Raw genomic sequence first — 6,000 nt, 5'->3', positions numbered from 1 at the left:
AGTAAGGACAGAGTTTGGATGGTGTGAGTGTGAGTAAGGACACAGTATGGAGGATGTGTGTGTGAGTAAGGACAGAGTTTTGGATGATGTGTGTGTGATTAAGGAGAGAGAATGGATAGTGTGAGTGTGAGTAAGGACAGAGTTTGGTTGTTGTGAGTGTGAGTAAGGACAGATTTTGGATGGTGTGCGTGTGAATAAGGACAGAGTTTGGATGGTGTGAGTGTGAGTAAGGACAGATTTTGGATGGTGTGCGTGTGAATAAGGACAGAGTTTGGATGGTGTGAGTGTGAGTAAGGACAGAGTTTTGGATGGTGTGAGAGTGAGTAAGGACAGAGTTTGGACAATGTGAGTGTGAGTAAGGACAGAGGTTGGATGGTATGAGTGTGAGTAAGGAGAGAGTTTGGATGCTGTGAGTGTGAGTAAGGTCAGAGTTTGAATGGAGTGAGTGTGAGTAAGTAGAGAGTTTTGGATGGTGTGAGCGTGAGTAAGGACAGAGTGTGGATGATGTGAGTGTGAGTAAGGACAGAGTTTGGATGGTGTGTGTGTGAGTAATGACAGAGTTTTGGATGGTGTGTGTGTGAGTAAGGAGAGAGTTTGGATGGTGTGAGTGTGAGTAAGGACAGAGTTTGGATGGTGTGAGTGTGAGTAAGGACAGAGTTTGGAAAGTGTGAGTTTGAGTAAGGACAGAGTTTGGCTGTTGTGAGTGTGAGTAAGGACAGAGTTTGGATGGTGTGAGTGTGAATAAGGACAGAGTTTTGGATGGTGTGAGTGTGAGTAAGGACAGAGTTTGGATGGTGTGAGTGTGAGTAAGGACAGAGTTTGGATGATGTGATCTTGACTAAGGACAGAGTTTGGGTGGTGTGACTTTCTGTACGGACAGAGTTTTGGATGGTGTGAGTATTAGTAAGGACAGAGTTTTGGACGATGTGAGTGTGAGTAAGGACAGAGTTTGGATGGTGTGAGTGTGAGTAAGGACAGAATTTGGATGGTGTGAGTGTGAGTAATGAAAGAGTTTGGATGGTGTGAGTGTGAGTAAGGACAGAGTTTGGATGATGTGAGCTTGACTAAGGACAGAGTTTGGGTGGTGTGACTTTCAGTACGGACAGAGTTTTGGATGGTGTGAGTGTGAGTAAGGACAGAGTTTGGATGGTGTGAGTGTGAGTAAGGACAGAGTTTTGGACGATGTGAGTGTGAGTAAGGACAGAGTTTGGATGGTGTGAGTGTGAGTAAGGACAGAGTTTTGGACGATTTGAGTGAGAGTAAGGACAGAGTTTGGTTGGTGTTAGTGTGAGTAAGGACAGATTTTGGATGGTGTGAGTTTTTGTATGGACAGATTTTAGATGGTGTGAGTGAGATTAAGGACAGATTTTAATGGTGTGAGTGTGAGTAAGGACAGAGTTTTAGCTGGTGTGAGTGTGAGTAAGGACAGAGTTGGGATGATGTGAGTGTGAGTAAGGACCGAATTTGGATGGTGTGAGTGTGAGTAAGTACAGAGTTTGGAAGGTGTGAGTGTGAGTAAGGACCGAATTTGGATGGTGTGAGTGTGAGTAAAGACAGAGTTTGGGTGGTGTGAGTGTGAGTAAGGACAGATTTTGGATGGTGTGCGTGTGAATAAGGACAGAGTTTGGATGGTGTGAGTGTGAGTAAGGAGAGATTTTGGATGGTGTGCGTGTGAATAAGGACAGAGTTTGGATGGTGTGAGTGTGAGTAAGGACAGAGTTTTGGATGGTGTGAGAGTGAGTAAGGACAGAGTTTGGACAATGTGAGTGTGAGTAAGGACAGAGGTTGGATGGTGTGAGTGTGAGTAAGGAGAGAGTTTGGATGGTGTGTGTGTGAGTAAGGACAGAGTTTTGGATGGTGTGTGTGTGACTAAGGAGAGAGTTTGGATGGTGTGAGTGTGAGTAAGGACAGTGTTTGGATGGTGTGAGTGTGAGTAAGGACAGAGTTTGGATGGTGTGAGTGTGAGTAAGGACAGAGTGTGGAGGATGTGTGTGTGAGTAAGGACAGAGTTTTGGATGATGTGTGTGTGATTAAGGAGAGAGAATGGATAGTGTGAGTGTGAGTAAGGACAGAGTTTGGATGTTGTGAGTGTGAGTAAGGACAGATTTTGGATGGTGTGAGTGTGAGTAAGGACAGATTTTGGATGGTGTGCGTGTGAATAAGGACAGAGTTTGGATGGTGTGAGTATGAGTAAGGACAGATTTTGGATGGTGTGCGTGTGAATAAGGACAAAGTTTGGATGGTGTGAGTGTGAGTAAGGACAGAGTTTTGGTTGGTGTGAGAGTGAGTAAGGACAGAGTTTGGACAATGTGAGTGTGAGTAAGGACAGAGGTTGGATGGTATGAGTGTGAGTAAGGAGAGAGTTTGGATGCTGTGAGTGTGAGTAAGGTCAGAGTTTGAATGGAGTGAGTGTGAGTAAGGACAGAGTTTGGACAATGTGAGTGTGAGTAAGGACAGAGGTTGGATGATGTGTGTGTGTGTAAGGACAGAGTTTGGATGTTGTGAGTGTGAGTAAGGACAGATTTTGAATGGTGTGCGTGTGAATAAGGACAGAGTTTGGATGGTGTGAGTGTGAGTAAGGACAGATTTTGGATGGTGTGCGTGTGAATAAGGACAGAGTTTGGATGGTGTGAGTGTGAGTAAGGACAGAGTTTTGGATGGTGTGAGAGTGAGTAAGGACAGAGTTTGGACAATGTGAGTGTGAGTAAGGACAGAGGTTGGATGGTATGAGTGTGAGTAAGGAGAGAGTTTGGATGCTGTGAGTGTGAGTAAGGTCAGAGTTTGAATGGAGTGAGTGTGAGTAAGTAGAGAGTTTTGGATGGTGTGAGCGTGAGTAAGGACAGAGTGTGGATGATGTGAGTGTGAGTAAGGACAGAGTTTGGATGGTGTGTGTGTGAGTAAGGACAGAGTTTTGGATGGTGTGTGTGTGAGTAAGGAGAGAGTTTGGATGGTGTGAGTGTGAGTAAGGACAGAGTTTGGATGGTGTGAGTGTGAGTAAGGACAGAGTTTGGATGGTGTGAGTGTGAGTAAGGACAGAGTGTGGAGGATGTGTGTGTGAGTAAGGACAGAGTTTTGGATGATGTGTGTGTGAGTAAGGAGAGAGAGTGGATGGTGTGAGTGTGAGTAAGGACAGAGTTTGGATGGTGTGAGTGTGAGTAAGGACTGAGTTTGGAAAGTGTGAGTTTGAGTAAGGACAGAGTTTGGATGTTGTGAGTGTGAGTACGGACAGAGTTTGGATGGTGTGAGTGTGAATAAGGACAGAGATTTGGTTGGTGTGATTGTGAATAAGGACCGAGTTTTGGATGATCTGAATGTAAGGACAGAGTTTGGATGGTGTGAGTGTGAGTAAGCACAGAGTTTTGATGTTGTGAGTGTGAGTAAGGAAATAATTTGGATGGTGTGAGTGTGAGTAAGGACAGAGTTTTGATGGGGTGAGTGTGAGTAAGGACAGAGTTTTGGACGATTTGAGTATGAGTAAGGAAAGTGTTTGGTTGGTGTTAGTGTGAGTAAGGACAGATTTTGGATGGTGTGAGTGTGAGTAAGGACAGATTTTGGATGGTGTGCGTGTGAATAAGGACAGAGTTTGGATGGTGTGAATGTGAGTAAGGAGAGATTTTGGATGGTGTGCGTGTGAATAAGGACAGAGTTTGCATGGTGAGAGTGTGAGTAAGGACAGAGTTTTGGATGGTGTGAGAGTGAGTAAGGACAGAGTTTGGACAATGTGAGTGTGAGTAAGGACAGAGGTTGGATGGTGTGAGTGTGAGTAAGGAGAGAGTTTGGATGGTGTGTGTGTGAGTAAGGACAGAGTTTTGGATGGTGTGTGTGTGACTAAGGAGAGAGTTTGGATGGTGTGAGTGTGAGTAAGGACAGAGTTTGGATGGTGTGAGTGTGAGTAAGGACAGAGTTTGGATGGTGTGAGTGTGAGTAAGGACAGAGTGTGGAGGATGTGTGTGTGAGTAAGGACAGAGTTTTGGATGATGTGTGTGTGATTAAGGAGAGAGAGTGGATAGTGTGAGTGTGAGTAAGGACAGAGTTTGGATGTTGTGAGTGTGAGTAAGGACAGATTTTGGATGGTGTGCGTGTGAATAAGGACAGAGTTTGGATGGTGTGAGTGTGAGTAAGGACAGATTTTGGATGGTGTGCGTGTGAATAAGGACAGAGTTTGGATGGTGTGAGTGTGAGTAAGGACAGAGTTTTGGATGGTGTGAGAGTGAGTAAGGACAGAGTTTGGACAATGTGAGTGTGAGTAAGGACAGAGGTTGGATGGTATGAGTGTGAGTAAGGAGAGAGTTTGGATGCTGTGAGTGTGAGTAAGGTCAGAGTTTGAATGGAGTGAGTGTGAGTAAGGACAGAGTTTGGACAATGTGAGTGTGAGTAAGGACAGAGGTTGGATGGTGTGAGTGTAATTAAGGAGAGAGTTTGGATGGTGTGTGTGTGAGTAAGGACAGAGTTTTGGATGGTGTGTGTGTGACTAAGGAGAGAGTTTGGATGGTGTGAGTGTGAGTAAGGACAGAGTTTGGATGGTGTGAGTGTGAGTAAGGACAGAGTTTGGATGGTGTGAGTGTGAGTAAGGACACAGTGTGGAGGATGTGTGTGTGAGTAAGGACAGAGTTTTGGATGATGTGTGTGTGATTAAGGAGAGAGAGTGGATAGTGTGAGTGTGAGTAAGGACAGAGTTTGGATGTTGTGAGTGTGAGTAAGGACAGATTTTGGATGGTGTGCGTGTGAATAAGGACAGAGTTTGGATGGTGTGAGTGTGAGTAAGGACAGATTTTGGATGCTGTGCGTGTGAATAAGGACAGAGTTTGGATGGTGTGAGTGTGAGTAAGGACAGAGTTTTGGATGGTGTGAGAGTGAGTAAGGACAGAGTTTGGACAATGTGAGTGTGAGTAAGGACAGAGGTTGGATGGTATGAGTGTGAGTAAGGAGAGAGTTTGGATGCTGTGAGTGTGAGTAAGGTCAGAGTTTGAATGGAGTGAGTGTGAGTAAGGACAGAGTTTGGAAAATGTGAGTGTGAGTAAGGACAGAGGTTGGATGGTGTGAGTGTGATTAAGGAGAGAGTTTGGATGGTGTGTGTGTGAGTAAGGACAGAGTTTTGGATGGTGTGTGTGTGACTAAGGAGAGAGTTTGGATGGTGTGAGTGTGAGTAAGGACAGAGTTTGGATGGTGTGAGTGTGAGTAAGGACAGAGTTTGGATGGTGTGAGTGTGAGTAAGGACACAGTATGGAGGATGTGTGTGTGAGTAAGGACAGAGTTTTGGATGATGTGTGTGTGATTAAGGAGAGAGAATGGATAGTGTGAGTGTGAGTAAGGACAGAGTTTGGTTGTTGTGAGTGTGAGTAAGGACAGATTTTGGATGGTGTGCGTGTGAATAAGGACAGAGTTTGGATGGTGTGAGTGTGAGTAAGGACAGATTTTGGATGGTGTGCGTGTGAATAAGGACAGAGTTTGGATGGTGTGAGTGTGAGTAAGGACAGAGTTTTGGATGGTGTGAGAGTGAGTAAGGACAGAGTTTGGACAATGTGAGTGTGAGTAAGGACAGAGGTTGGATGGTATGAGTGTGAGTAAGGAGAGAGTTTGGATGCTGTGAGTGTGAGTAAGGTCAGAGTTTGAATGGAGTGAGTGTGAGTAAGTAGAGAGTTTTGGATGGTGTGAGCGTGAGTAAGGACAGAGTGTGGATGATGTGAGTGTGAGTAAGGACAGAGTTTGGATGGTGTGTGTGTGAGTAATGACAGAGTTTTGGATGGTGTGTGTGTGAGTAAGGAGAGAGTTTGGATGGTGTGAGTGTGAGTAAGGACAGAGTTTGGATGGTGTGAGTGTGAGTAAGGACAGAGTTTGGAAAGTGTGAGTTTGAGTAAGGACAGAGTTTGGCTGTTGTGAGTGTGAGTAAGGACAGAGTTTGGATGGTGTGAGTGTGAATAAGGACAGAGTTTTGGATGGTGTGAGTGTGAGTAAGGACAGAGTTTGGATGGTGTGAGTGTGAGTAAGGACAGAGTTTGG

This window comes from Carcharodon carcharias (assembly GCF_017639515.1).
Source record: "Carcharodon carcharias isolate sCarCar2 chromosome 33 unlocalized genomic scaffold, sCarCar2.pri SUPER_33_unloc_1, whole genome shotgun sequence".
Taxonomy (NCBI): Eukaryota; Metazoa; Chordata; class Chondrichthyes; order Lamniformes; family Lamnidae; genus Carcharodon; species Carcharodon carcharias.
This window is presented reverse-complemented; position numbering follows the sequence as displayed.